Source organism: Mercenaria mercenaria, chromosome 1 (genome assembly GCF_021730395.1).
Source record: "Mercenaria mercenaria strain notata chromosome 1, MADL_Memer_1, whole genome shotgun sequence".
Classification (NCBI taxonomy): domain Eukaryota; kingdom Metazoa; phylum Mollusca; class Bivalvia; order Venerida; family Veneridae; genus Mercenaria; species Mercenaria mercenaria.
Window position 1 is genome coordinate 73,498,997 of NC_069361.1, and position 16,126 is coordinate 73,515,122.

The window sequence follows — 16,126 nt, forward strand, 5'->3', positions numbered from 1 at the left end:
TGGGGCTAATGGTCAAACGGAAGGACGGACGGACGGACGGACAAGGGCAAATGTATACGCCCCCCTCCCCCGAGTGGGGGCATAAAATGCAGCAATTAGGCCTTAGATACATGAGTTATTACTAAATTTGACCAAATGACCGGGGTTCGTTTTTTTATGGGAGTCACTATTCTTCGTGAGGTTCAGTTTACTTCACGTGGGGGAGTCATAGTACTATGATCTGGAGGTCATACTACTACTACTACTACTACTTTCTATTGTTGCCGCTACCGTACTTTACTGCCACTGCTAAGTATTGCAACTTTTATTAATACTAAGTTCTATGCTAGCAGTTTCTTGTGCAGTTTTCTTCTGAAGAATTACTTCATACCGAAGTTTGCAAGGATTATTGACACTGGTGTGTTTTGTGAACGTATTGTGAATTGTTATTTACCTGAAAAAAAAAATGTATACACCAAGATACAGCGTCTAGAAATAGAATCCCTTTTCCCGTTGCGGAATGCTCTGATTTCTGTGTCAAGTGATGGTATCTGGGGCTAATGGTCAAACGGAAGGACGGACGGACGGACGGACAAGGACAAATCTATATGCCCCCTCCCCCGAATGGGGACATAAAATAAAATGCGAATAGGCTTAGATACATGAGTTTATCACTAAATTTGACCAAATGATCTTGGGGTACGTTTTTTTTTATGGGAGTCAATATTCTTCGTGAGGTTCAGTTCTCACTGGAATGCTCTGATTTCTGTGTCAATTGATGGTATCTGGGGGCATATGTCAAACGGAAGGACGGACGGACGGACTGACAAGGACAAATCTATATCCCCTCTCCCCGAATGGGGACATAAAATGCAGCAATAAGCCTTAGATACATGAGTTATCACTAAATTTGACCAAATGACCGGGGTCGTTTTTTTATGGAGTCAATATTCTTCGGAGGTTCATTTTCTTCACGTGGGGGAGTCATAGTACTATGATCTGAGGTCATAATACTATGACCGGGGTCAATTTTTCTAGAATAATGACCGGGGGGTCATTATTCTATGGGGGTCGAAATACTTCATTACACCGGCATTTGTCTATTCATGTCTGTCCGGAAGGAAGTAATGGTTTTCACTTAGTCTTTAAATGTCCCTTCACAACTCCCTCCCATCTTTCTTTCAGTTATTAAAGTTTTTTGAGATGAGTCCTGCTTTATATTTTTACTTTTACTTGACTGTGTTTCTCAGTATTGTTTCAGATTTGACCATGTATCGGGTCTCACCAGATCGCTCAAGTAATAGTTATGGTACTAAATTGCTTGACCTTTGCAAATCTACAAACATGAGAATTGTTAACAGTAGACTCGGTCACTCAGATAATTATACATATTATTTATTTATTTATTTATTTAAGTCTCATTTACATGCATACAAACACATATAAAACATAAAAACAACTTTTAAAAATGCATATGACCATTCTTGACATAGAATTATATGAGACTATCTAATCAAACATTAAATGACAACCGTAACATTTCTAGTTAATAACTAAAACAAGATTTACCCTGTGATCACAACACCTATATATCGAGAATGGGTGCGTCAGTTATTGATTACTTTTTCAGCCTTGTTATCCGGATAATACGAAATAATGTGATAATTCCAAAATGCTACAAACTGGAGGAAATGTCAGACTTAGTATGGGCATTGTTTTTGTCAATATTTTCTTATTACTCATTCTGATTGTTTAAAGTATTATAACTGATTCAACATGGTTTAGAAGCTGTATCATTTGCACTAAACAATTTGAATATGGGACATATTGGTCAGTATGGAGAGCCTCAAACAATGTGCACATTTTGCTTTTGAAAATGAGTTTGGCGATTCAAAGCTTTGTCAACCTCATTTGATGGGCTTTCGGTAATGAATATTATCTTGCACTTTTCAGTTATTATATAAACAATGATATGAACATGTTTAAAAGTTTTTATTTTAGATCAAATAACCCACATTGACAAATATATAAGCATATGTAGTAGTCGATGGATACTGACCCAAGTGTTCATAGAAATTTCGAAGATAAAGACCGGAATGCTATGAGGATAATAGCCAATATTGTAATTTGAAATTTTGCATATGCTGTTCTAAAGGTACCGATTGTTGTATATTGAAGAAGTGTACTCATAAAATGTGGTAACTAATGGTTGTAGCATCCCCAAGGTAATATTTGATACACATGGTCAGTACCAGATGTTCCTGAAACATTTTATCAAAAGGGTAAATGTCTATATCTTTGTAAAATTCTGTTTTAAAACTCAAGTCTGCCGTCAGAAGGTTCTAAAGCTTACACGCCTGTATCTTTTCTGCTAGATTTTGGTAAAAATTTAACAAGCCAGAACAGGTAAATTCAACACCAGAATCTAAATGTGCTGAGATTCCACAGGGGGAGGGGGTACTCCCATATTTGAAATTAAGTATGCTAGGGGTCTGTTAGCATTTTAAGAGTGTGAAAATAATGGCACTTTAACAGGTCAGTTTTGCTGGAATATGTTGAATACTGCTGTGAATTCATAGAAGTAAATGTACATTCCCTTAATCCCTTATTAACTTTTCCGTACAAAGTTGTCCCTCTACCAAAAATTCATCTGCAATACAAGACTCACATGCATTTCTATAATGAAATATAAAGAGTTGGTCCCAGTGTATAGGATAAGATCTACGTTCATTAACTTAATATTTGTTCAGTATCCCCTTCCCTCTTCTTCTGTAAGTTCAATACATTAAGTTGGTGTTATGAATTGTAATTGAGAACTTTTTTTTTGCTTTGTTCCATGGGCTATAATAACCATGGTATTTTGACTGCTGTTCAAAATCTGTGGTATGTTTTGTGGTGTTGAAAATCCTGGGCATTTCTGAAGACAGTATTATACGTCTCGTAGATCTTGGTAGGTTGAAGATAACCAAATACATAGCCAAACTACAAAAGCCATTTCTAAAGGATCCAAAGATCTGTATAGGTTGACTGCCGGGTACCCCCACCAGCACTGAAACAAGCGCCAATGTATGGCCATATATCTTTTCTTTATTCTTTATCGGGTCTTTATCCAAAGTCATCATTCGGACTATCTCTGTAATTGTAAGAATTAAATTCATGGAAAGCTAGTGTTAAAATTTCTTTTCAATAACATATGAGGCAAAAACTATTAATCTGCGATGGGTTTCATATGCTCTACTTATTAGGTTGCTGTGCCTGCTACCAGTATAACAAGAGCTGTCGGAGGACAGCAACCCTCGACTATTCAACAGCCTTGTCAACTGAATGAATACAAAAGTCAAAAAAGGGGCATAATTTTGTTAAAATGGGGAAAAGGGTTATGGAACCTTCACAGTGCTTATCAGCTCATGACTGAGTGTGTGAAGTTTCAATCCTTTCCCATTAGTGAATACTGAAATACCAGCTTACATACAAAAACTTTAAACCAAAAACTGCTAAGTTGAAAAAGGGGTATAATTTTTTAAAAAATGCAAAATAGAGTTATGGGACCTGCACAGTGCATGTCAAATCATGACAGTGAACAAGTGTGTGAAGTTTCAATCCGTTCCCATTAGTGAGAACTGAGATACCAAATTACATAAAAAACCTTAACCAAGAATTTCTAAGTCGAAAAAGAGACACAATTTTGTAAAAAGCAAAATAGAGTTATGGAACCTGTGCAGTTTAAGTCAGTTTATCACAGTGAAAAGGTGTGTGAAGTTTCAATCCATTCCCACAAGTGGTTACTGAGATACCAACTTACATACAAAACCTTAACAAAGAATTTCTAAGTCGAAAAAGGGGCATAATTTGTAAAAATGCAAAATAGAGTTTTGGAACCTATGCAGTATAGGTCAGTTTATCACAGTGAATAAGTGTGTGAAGTTTCAATCCATTCCCACAAGTGGTTACTGAGATACCAGCTTACATACAAAACCTTAACCAAATCGGGACGCCGACGTATGGGTGAGTCCAATAGCTCTACTATTTTTTGAATAGTCGTTAACAAGTTCATATCATCATGCTGATACAAACTCATTCACCAAAACATGTACACACACACAAAACTGGTCAATGTGTAATAGTATGTAAATGAAAGAAGTCAATGACGGCTATTATCCACTTTCAAAGACAACACATGTAGGGCATTATCCATGGTCATTTTTGGCTATTATCCATTTTTCACACAAGGATCAATATAAATGGTTTTGACATAAAAACGGCAAACGTAAGCAATTAACTCTAAACTATGTCAGATAGTGAAATGGTAGAGCTGTATATACAGTGAATTACAAGCATAAAAACAATTCTAAATATTTTTTATGAATTTTCAAACTAAACTTACATGTTTTTTGTAAACTATTTAACATACTGTGTATTGTATTCACAAAAATAAAGTAAAATAGTTTGAGTTCCATGGAAACAAATCACCATTCATTCTTTTTGCAACATGTGGTGGTTAAAATCCACAGCAACCTACCGAACAACCTGAAATTTTCAGAAGCGTTCATCTGTCATTTTGTAGCATTTTGGAATTATCACAGCATTTCGTATTATCCGGATAACAAGGGTGTTGTTGACTAGTGAACAAAATTTTAAAAATGTGAATGATTTTATAGTTGAATCCGTTAATGAATGGAGCGATCACGCACCGCTGATTTTATCTTTACACTGTAATAAGATTTATGAATGTCACGACGACCAGTCTTACTCTAACGTTAAATGGAATAATTTACATCGAGAAGAATTTAGATCGGCTTTAATCTCAAAATTATCCGAATTGAACAGCATTGTTAGAAATATAAACTGTAATAGTCGTGAATCTGTGAACGAAGCCCTTTGTAATCTAACTTCGGCTGTACGCAATGTTGCGGACCCTCCTTTTACTAAATCGTATACGAGGCAGTCGCATGTTTATACAGATAATTTACAGGTTAATAAAGCTGAGTGGTTCGACAATGAATGTACTATGGCAAGGAAACGTTATTTAGAAGCAAGGAATGATTTTAATATGTGCAAAACTGATACTAGCAGAACACATTTTTGTAACTGTAAAACTGAGTATAAAAAACTTGTTAAAAGGAAAAAGTTTGCATTTATGTGCAAAAAAATTGTCTGACATTGAAACCCTACGTAAAAGTAAGCCTAAGCAGTATTGGCGTTATTTTAAGCGTAATAAAAACAACACTTCCCGTATATCATTGGAAGATTTTCGCGTATATTTTGAAAACTTAAGTAATGACATTTCTGTATCTACAAATGATGATGCTGAAGATTTTGTAAATAACCATGATTTTAATAACACTAATACTTGTTTTCCAGAGTTAGATGTACCTATTACTGTTTCAGAAATAAACGATGCTGTTAAGTGTTTAAAACCCGGTAAAGCCACTGGTAATGATTTATTGTTAAACGAATATTTTATCGAAAGCATTGATATTTTATAAAATCGAAAACTTCTTCGGCCGACTGTCACACGCCTGGTAAACTACAGAGCTACCTCCTTCAGAGGTATATGGTAAACTGCTCTGTCGCAACTTCCGAGGTAGTGCACGTCGTGATAAAAGAACATCAACAAGGGGAGAGTCATCATATTGTTTTGCAAATTTTACAAGCAGTGTATCGAATATCAAAATTCGGGGAATGGTAGGCGATGTAGATATGATTTAACTTTTCAGAGAACTTTAAGTTTGCTAATTCATTCTTAATTTGTGGTCATGGTGATGTTTACTAACAAGCTGATTTTGCAGTAAATTTGGCCATTTCGTCATGAAAGCACTTTCACTGTCAAATATTTACATTTTAACTAATATTAAGAAGCAAACCGAGTAGGCGTGAGATAGCTGTAAAATATACAATACATTTAGAAATGAAATATGTACCGAAATTGGTTCAGGAGTAAAATTATTCACTTTTTATTGTGAGAGATAGCTCTGTCGCTAAGGAGATAGCTCTGTGTTGCATGAACAGAGCTCTGTGTTCATAATTTAAACATTTAAATATTTACTTTGGGTTGTCCTCATTTGAAATAATATAAAGTTACTGTTCCATTTGATATACATATGTAGGAATTTTCCAAGTATTGTTTTGATAAAAGTTTTTCATGAGGTTATAATTGTAAATTTTGAATAGTTGTACATTCTGTTTACTTTTTTGCTCAGGTGAGTTATTGTGATCACTCGATGTCCGTCGTCAGTCGTTTTGTCTGTCTCTCTGTCAACATTTAGCTTGTGTATGCAATAGAGGCTGTATTTTTCAATTGACCTTCATGAAATTTAGTCAAAATAGTTGTCTTGTTTAAATCTAGGTCAAGTAAGAAAATGTGTTATCTGGGGTCAAAAACTAGGTCACTAGGTCAAATTAAAGAAATACTTTATCTATGCAATAGGAACTGCATTTTACACTCTGTCGTTATGGAATTTGATGAGAATGTTTGTCTGGATAAAATCTAGGATAAATTTGAATATGGGTTAGCTGGAATAAAAAACTAGGTCACCTGGTTAAATCAAAGGAAAGCTTTGAATATGTGATAGAGGCTGAAGTTTTTCAATTGATTTTCATGAAATTTGGTCAGAATGATTGCCTTGATGAAATCTATGTCAACTTTTAATATGGGTTATCTTGGATCAAAAACTAGACCACTAGGAAAAATAAAAGAAAAAAATGTGTTTGCAATTGGAACTGTATTTTATACAGGATTAATGCGATGCTGGCGATTTATGAAAAAAAAATTAAATTGAAAATGCGCGAGCGAAACTGCCTTTGTGCCGTTTGCGCGCAATTTTATGCTAGCGAATTTAAATGATTTCACAGTACATGAATAAGGAAATGTGATTACCGGCTCGGGCATGTTTTTTTTCCAAAATTTCGCAATTTAAAGATGCTAATGCTCTTACGTCATAATATGACAAAATTCAAATTCTAAAGAAAGATAATTTTACTCAAAATCTGAAGTCACGACCCTTTCGACAAACGCGTCTGACTGGTTAAGATAAAAGATACTTTGATAGAAATGAAAATAGCCGAGAATATTAGAATTTCAATTATAAAGAAAGTTCTTAAATTTAGAATTCGATCACTGCAGTAATTATGTCAGTAATTGTATGTTTAATTGAGGTTGCTAATTAAATGCGTACATTGTTAAAACACTAAATGCATTATGATTAGCCTCCACGTAAAGTTGTCCTATAAAGTTTATCTAACTGGTAAATCAGCATGACTGTTTAAAACTGTCAGATTTTAGATTCATAAGTGCATTTGAACGTGCTTGTACATTGGTGAAGTCACAGCGACTCTGATATTTGTACAAAGTATTTCTTATTTACCGGTACGTATAAAACAAACTGGCCGTGTCTTCAACGAAAAGCAATTATGGTACCATTATATTCAGATATGGTTTTACAAGCCTTTTAAAATCATATCTGAATGCAATATAGTGTAATAGCTATATGTAAAACAAGTATCAGAGCCACTTCCACTAAAGTTACAGGTAACCCTTGCTTTTCACAAGATAATTTCACGCATTAATTATTCTCTAACTGAATTTATCTTTTTTACAGAAAATATAGCCCGCTCACTTGGATCAATAGTGAAAGTGCAGATCTATTGATCATGGGCTTTGAGTTTGAACCCCTTGACTATTTTACAATGTGTCTGTAGGAGGACTTGATAGTTAGTTGCTGAGAACGAGTTAGAACTGGTGCTGAATCCAGAAGTACTTGTTAAAATGACACTAAATACAAAACAAGCAAAATAAATATAAGAAAATATAAGCAACATGTATTATACAAATGATGTATAAATATAAAAATGAGATAATTGAATTGATCTCGTAAGTGGACATAACTACTATCCGGATACATTCAACACTGCTCAAAACTGTTATGCAACACAGAGCTATCTCCTTAGCGACATGACTATCTCCTTCACGACAGAGCTATCTCTCTCAATAAAAAGTGAATAATTTTACTCCCGAATCATTTTCTGTACATATTTTATTTCCAAATGCATTGTATATTTTACAGCTATCTCACGTCTACTCAGTTTGCTTCTTAATATTAGTTAAAATGTAAATTTTTGACAATGAAAGTGCTTTCATGACGAAATGGCCAAATTTACTGCAAAATCAGCTTGTTGGTAAACATCACCATGACTACAAATTAAGAATGAATTAGCAAACTTAAAGTTCTCTGAAAAGTTAAATCATATCTAAATCGCCTACCATTCCCCGATTTTTGATATTCGATACACTGCTTGTAAAAATCCAAAAAATATGATGACTCTCACTTTTGTTGATGTTCTTATATCGCGACGTGCACTACCTCGGAAGTTGCGACAGAGCAGTTTACCGTATACCTCTTAAAGAGGTAGCTCTGTAGTTTACCAGGCGTGTGTCAACTTGACCTCCATTGGGAGTCCCGAAATCTGGCCCCAAAGTACAATTAATTTCCCATAGGGTTACATACAAATATATCAATGCAAGGCTTTGACACAATGTTCTGAAGACAAATGCAAATACCTTCTCTTTAGAAATCTATCCGAGAGAAACACAAAATCACTTTGAAGTGACATTTTCTCCTCACATCTGTCAGAATGAATAGTGTATTGCATTTTTTTACAAAGTGAAGCGGTCCAGCCGACTATTGGTACTTTGTGAAACGGAACGAAACGAAGCGAAACGGAACGAGGGGCACCATATGGGGGAAAATAAAAAATCAAATTTAAATCTTAAAAATCAAAATATTATGGTACAGTTATAGGACAAGGGTAGAGAGGGAATTTCTCCTAGATTGCTAAGATGATGCATGTAATTATTATTAACCTCCAAGTCAATAAAATGAACATTAACACTCAGCTATGGGGCTATAGATTACGACAGTGGTCAAATCTGGACAATGTGTGAAATGATAAGAAGGAATGTGTAAAACAAAAAAAACTACACATGTGTATGGCAACAGCACAGACTCTTTAAGTCCCCAGTTTTGATGACTTAGCTTTCTATTTCTAGTCTCAATGTTTCAATGTTGCATAATTTTATTAATAAATAAAAAGCAGTAAGAAACATTTTTGGTATCAAAAATGTGTGTCGCATCTCAACTATGTTCACAATGTAAAAGCAAAAGCATTGATTTGTTTTTATAATAAATGAAAATCACATAGCTCTTTTTCAACAAGTTCAGTGTCTGATTTCCTGAATTATTAATTAAGCCTGAAAGTTCCAAATCAAAATTGATTCTCCAACTACCCCTTGTCCTAGAACTGAGTAAATTACATGAACCCTGTATAAACATCAGTTGTTGAATGATGTATAATGTCCGATGAAACTAAGGATATGCAAAACATCATGTATGAAACATGTTTTGTCTTGTTTCGTTCCGTTACGCAAAGTACCATTACCCACACAGGTATTGGTATTTTGCGAAACGGAACGAAGCAAACATTAAAAGGGGTTAAATATATTGGTGAAAAAAAAATAAAACCCTATCTTTTCTTTGATATACATTCATAGTAGTTAAAAGCATAACACTGAATGATTATAAATGCATACATCTGTTAACAAGCGCAATAGTATTTGAATTAGAGCAACCCTATATAAAGTCTTGTAAACATAAACTGTCGAATGATGTATAATGTCCGATGAAACTCATGATACGCAAAACATAAAGAAATGAAATAGATTTTCTCTTGTTTCATTCCGTTTCGCAAAGTACCAATACCCACACAGGTATTGGTGCTTTGCGAAACGGAACGAAACGAGAAAATTTTAATTTATTTACATAAAATATTTCAGGAATTCATATCTAATAACCGTTTATGTTTGCGTGTACAATAATGGTCGAGCCTGGATCTGCAAGTCATTATTTTCAAGTAAATGGCGACTGCTTAACAAAGCCATAACCGGAAATCACTGGTACCATGCAACACACTATAACTTATGGTTGTATGTATGTATAATTGCCGAGTCTGTATCTGCAAGTCGCCTTTTTATGTTTAGAGATGATAGGAGAGTTTGTATGAACAGAACAGAACATACGTTTTATTATGACTTGTACATAGTACATCATCAAGTTCAAAATACAACTCTATATATACATAAATATTAACAAGGTCACACAGTCAGTTGAAATGAAAAGTAAATTGTGCTATATAACCTTCTCATTTCTCAATATTGTGTTTAAAGTGAGGATGGCTAATCCCCCTCGGTATGGGAAGATCAAGAAGTAATATTTATAATGTTGCTTCTAATTAACATAGCGCCTTTATAGTATAGAGCTAATTTATAAAGTACATTTCTACTTTGTGATTGTAACAGTTCTATAAACTTCACCATACTAGGTCTAACGAAATAATATGTTTTGATAAATCTTTTTCTTAAATCAATATAACATGGACATATAAGTACAAAGTGGTATTCATCTTCCAGGTCAACCGTATTACAACACTGGCAGTATCTTTCATTTTTTTGGAATTCTGTTGTAAGCATATCTTCCAGTATGGATTCTCAGAGCATGAGCTGAGATTCTGAAATAAACAATCTTAAAGTACTCGGCAATAAATCTAAATACAATTCGTAACCAAATATAACTTTACAATTATTATACAATTCAAGCATACTACTTGACTCATTTACAATCCAGCCTTGTATGAAACAGTCAATAACACGCTGTCACATATAAAGTGATTATAATCTACAGAATCTGGTTCATACCAAACAATTGCAAAGCCATAATCACAAAGTAATTTTTTAACGTTTGAAACCCAGTTTTTATACCCTTTATTACAATCCTCTAGTGATTGCACATATACCTTGTTTAAAATAATATTATCTGTGTTACAGATTTTAAACCAATATTTTACAATTCAAAGGTACCTACTTATATACAAAGGGTATCTTCCCAATTCTCCATATACCCCTATAGAACATGTATTATTTCTGACTTTTAACAGCTTTTGGCAAAATTTTAAATGGATTCTTTCCAGTTCCTTAGATTTCGTATTTCCCCATAAATCTGCGGCATAGTTCAATATAGACTCGACAAATGCATCAAACAGCTGACATAATACTTTTGGTTTCAATCTAATTTTCTTACAATTGATTAACAAAACATTTAATGCCTTTAGTGCCTTTCCCGTCAAGTATTCCTGATTTTTCGTAAAATTTCCAGTATAATTAAAAACTGTACCTAGGTAGCTAAAATCATTTACAACTTCAATATTCTGCCCATTATATGTCCAACATTCATTATGTTTTAATCCACCCCCTTTTTCTAAATACCATAATCTTTGTTTTCAGTGTATTAACTTCTAAACCCCACATATTACAATAATCAAACAATAAATTTAACTTGTCCTGGAGTTCCTGTGGTGTTTTGCCTATTATTACATACTCGTTTCTATTTCCCGTTAAGTTACACTGGTACCGGAAACGTCAATATTTTTCCATATACTGACGCCTGACTTTCATATCGGATGCGTGACGTAATTTAGTGTCTGTTGTTGCACTATTTTTTTTTTATTTCAGTATTGTCAATGCTGTTCAGGCTATTGAACTAATTCATGATAGGAACATTATATTTATACTTGTAGATGCGTATGTAATAAAAAGGTTATTATCTTTGCATCGGAAAATATGCACTCGTTCTTTAGCGGAAGAATATTGCGCTCCTAAAGTCGCGCAATATTTCCACTAAAGAACTCGTGCATATTTCCCGATACAAAGCTAATAACCTATAATTATTACCATATCATCTGCAAATAATAATAAAATAAGTACTATATCGTCGATAATTAAACCAGAAATTATATCATCTTGTAGAAATAACTCCAGATCTTCCACGAAAAGAGAAAATAAAATCGGCGACATTATCTCCCCTTGTCTTAAGCCTACTGCATATTCGAAAAATTCCGAATATTCATTACAGTTTCTTACACAAGATTTAACCTTTTTATACATATCTTTGATAATTCTTAACAGTTTACCTTGTATTCCATTTTTATATAATTTCAACCATAATGCATTTCTGTATATTGTATCAAAGCACTTTTTCATGTCCACAAATACACAATGTAGTCTCTTATTTTCATTAATTTATTTTTGTACAGTGTTTAATATAATAGATAGAGCATCAATAGTAGAACGGCCTTTCCTGAACCCGAATTGGGCATCCGATATTACATTATTATTTTCACAAAAGGATACTATGCGTTTATTCAAAATCGAAGTAAACAGCTTAGACAAACAACTAACTAATGTTATCCCTCTATAATTGTTCACGTCAATAACATCATCCTCTTTGTGTAAGGGAATAATAATCCCCTCCGTCCATTTATCCGGAAAATAGCCCGAATCCAAAATAGCGTTAAAAATGTCACATAAATGTGATGACAAAATATCTATACTTTCAATCAAATACATATTCATAATACAATCATTCCCCATAGCTGATTCTTTTTTAAGACCCTTAACAGCTGTAATAATTTCATTTACCGTTATGCGCCGATTTAATTCTTCACAGTCACAGTCTAAATTATTAAAATCGTAATCTTCGCAAAAATCCTCTGCTTCCTGATTGTAACATTGAAACATATCTGTACCTAGTTCTGCAAAAAAATGTTTAAAATCATTTAAAGGGATGTTATTTCGATTGCTGCTTTTACGTTTGAAAAATTTCCAAAACTCTTTAGGTTTTGCGTTTTTCATTTGACCTATTTCCAATATTTTTTTCTTTTCAAAAATATTTCTTTTTCTACGACACAAATCTTTGTAATTCGTTTTCAACGTACAAAATTGTTCCCTACTGGTACTAGATTAAGCCGGTTAAAAACATTCAAAGCATCTAAATAACGCCTTCTCGCTTGTACACAGTCTAAGTCAAACCATTCTGCATGATTGACTATAGAATTTTCATTGAAACAAGTTTTATGATTATTTTTACAAGAGTTTAAAAATAATGGGTCTGCAACCTCTCGTACAATACTCGTGAAGTTGTTTAATACATCATTTACGGATTCTCTATTATCAATATTTATAAATCTTGTTAAATGATTTAAATCTGGTAATTTTGCAATTAATCCAGAACGAAATGCCTCCTTGTAATTCTCGTTCCACTTATAGCTGACTGAGTTTTTAAACTTTGTCGTCTCAGTGACAACATTTCATCTCAATGAGAACGAAAGTGGGGCATGATCACTGTATTTGTTTAACGAGTCTATGTAAAAATCACACAATAGCGGGAAATCCTTTTCTCTCGCTAACAGTAGGTCAATAACGGACGCCCCATTTGTACTGGCATCTATAGGTAAACATACCATAATTATAATTACGTGCTAATCTACCATTACAAATGCGTAACGTGGTAGCTCTACAAAGGTCAAGCAATCTTGTCCCAAAACTATTACATACTTTATCCAATGAGGCCCAGCTTATGGGTTGATCGGGAACATAATCCTCGTCGTCAATGTGACAATTATAAGCATCCAGTGTAATAAAATCGTCTTTTACTCCCACTCAGCTATTCCAGTCTCCGGTTAAAAAAAGGAAACCCGAATTCTCAAAATCATGTACATCATTTTGAATAGTATCGAATAAATCTACATTGGATATGTTATATGCGGGTGAATCTTCACCCCATATATAAAATCCATAAATAAATATATCATTTTCCAAATGAAAAAAGTTCTTGTCTAATTTTAACCAAATTATAGTATCACAGTGTGTTCTTACAATTTCAATACCAGGTTTTAAATGGTCTTTATAATATAATACAATACCACCGCTACATCTTCTAGCGTTCCTGTTCTGGAATTTTCTGTAAAAGTTATGCGAAGTATAGCCTGAGAGTTCAATATCACTATCTTTACTGGTCCACGATTCATATAAAAACACTATGTCGTTTTTTGAAATCAAACTTGTGAATTCAGGTGAATTTTTCTTACTGACCGTTAACCCATTTACATTCCACGATAAAATGTTGAGCCCATCCTCCTCGAATCCCTAATTTTCTTCTCTCATCGGCCTTCCATCAATGTACAAAGTATCGTACGCCAACCATGCCTTCTTTCCCTTCTTTTTTGCCTCTTTAAGTTGGGGTAACAGCTTACGCCTCTTATCGTTGACTTCCTTCGGGAATTGCTCATGCATGAAAAAGTCCGTTCCCTGTATATCTTTCCACTGCTTTCTTATCATCTCTCTCTCCTTAAACAACGAAAATTTTGCCACGATTTTTCTCCCTTTATTGGCAGGCGATTTACCTCCCATACGATGAACTCTCTCAAACTGGATGGCATCCACCACTTTTTCGTCTACCTTCAAATCCGTTTTTATAAAGTTCCTTAATTTTATTTCGGTTTCTGTCGATGTCTCTGTTGGGGCCTCTCTAATGTTACCAAACACAAGGTTGTTTCGCATGGATTGTGACTGTAAATACACACTCTCCTCCTTCAATTCATCTCTCTCTTTCTCTATTTCCACAACCGTACTGTCCACAACACCAATGGCGAATTCATTGCATTCAGCCTTTTCCTCCACCTGTTTTACCCGTTCTAGAGTCTGATTATGCTTATCGTGTACATAATTCCACAACTTCTCTCATTTTCAAATTTGTCCACTTTAGCCTCTAATGATTCCAGCGATTTTAATCGTGAGTCCATATCAGCTAATTTTGAGTCAATTCTGTTTAAACACTTCATAATGTCTACGTTTGTTGGATTTCCTTCATTACACATTTTTTCTTTGTTGGGTAGGGTAGGTTCTGACATACTTTGTGTGCCTTGAATGGGTGGGGTAGTTTCAGAAGTACTTACAGAATTTTCCATAATTGTTTGGTCAAATAAACTTGTAAGATTTAACCTCTCATTACTGTCAAACAATACTGAATTTGCTTCACTTAATATGTATGTTTGTGAAGGAAATACTTTTTGTATACTTCCTTGCATGTAACAGTGTGTTATAAAATCTGATTCTCCTTCAAACTTTTTTTTTTATTTGTAGTTGTCAGCATCTTTAATTACATAATACATATATATAACCAAATTAGCCTTTCCTCTCTCGTTTCGTTCCGTTTCGCAAAGTACCAATACCCACACAGGTATTAGTACTTTGCGAAACGGAACGAAACAAGAAAAGTTTAATTTGTTTACATGAAATATCTCAGGAATTCATATCTAATACTAGTAATCGTTTATGTTTACATGTAGCCTGGAACCCCACTGTATCGATCTAGTTAAAGTTTACCGCTTAGTGCAATAAAGAAAATATAGCTTACCTTTATATTTCACCAATATGAAATCATTTAATCCCTCTCCTTTCTAATCATTCAAAGAATCCCCAGGAAATGTCCTTTTATCTGGCAAAAAACGTCAAAAACAAGTAGCCATGTAGAAACTGGGTAAAAAATAGGTCACTCCATTATATCGTGCTACTGTGAAAATCACTCATCTGTTTTCAAACTATGGAAAGCCAGCACTGTCATATGTTAGTTAAGTTGTGTATAGGCACTATGTCATAAGTATATGGAATGTTAACAATTTTAACTACAGTTCTGGAAAATTTAACACCAAAACATGACAACCAACTGTTAATTGCAACAAATAAACAATATTTACAATTTTTGTGTTTTTGGATTTCACTTTAGTTATCACTTGGCAGGCAGTGCGGACACATGAACTCACTGTCTCGGCGTAGAACACGTACACTGGAACAGAATTTATACAATAATGGTCGAGTCTGGATCTGCAAGTCATTATTTTCCAAGTAATTGGCGACAGCTTAACAAAGCCATATCCGGAAATCACTGGTACCATGCAACTATAACTACTGTATGTACATACCTACGTACCTTCATAGATACATGTACCATTAAAAGATATCTTGACATGCAATAGAGCCGGACATATCAAATAATCACTTATGGTTATACGTTTGTATAATTGCCGAGCCTGGATCTGCAATTCGCCATTTTATGTTTAGAGATGATAGGAGAGTTTGTATGTTTGTGAAGGAAATACTTTTTGCATATTCTGATCGCTCGATGTCCGGCGTCCGTCGTCTGTCGTCTGTCTGTCTGTCGTCTGTCAACATTTAGTTTGTGTATGCGATAGAGGCTGTATT

The 16,126-nt window shown here is 34.1% G+C and overlaps 1 protein-coding gene across 1 annotated transcript in view; it reads right to left on the reverse strand.

The window, feature by feature from the left end:
- The window catches only part of LOC123534148 (D-aminoacyl-tRNA deacylase 2-like), a 42,547-nt gene extending 26,887 nt beyond the window's left edge, over positions 1-15,660 (reverse strand). The window contains exon 1 of the mRNA XM_045316247.2: positions 15,282-15,660. The gene's annotated coding sequence lies outside the window, so the exon portion shown is untranslated. The remainder of the gene's footprint in view (positions 1-15,281) is intronic.
- Positions 15,661-16,126: the final 466 nt, after the last annotated feature.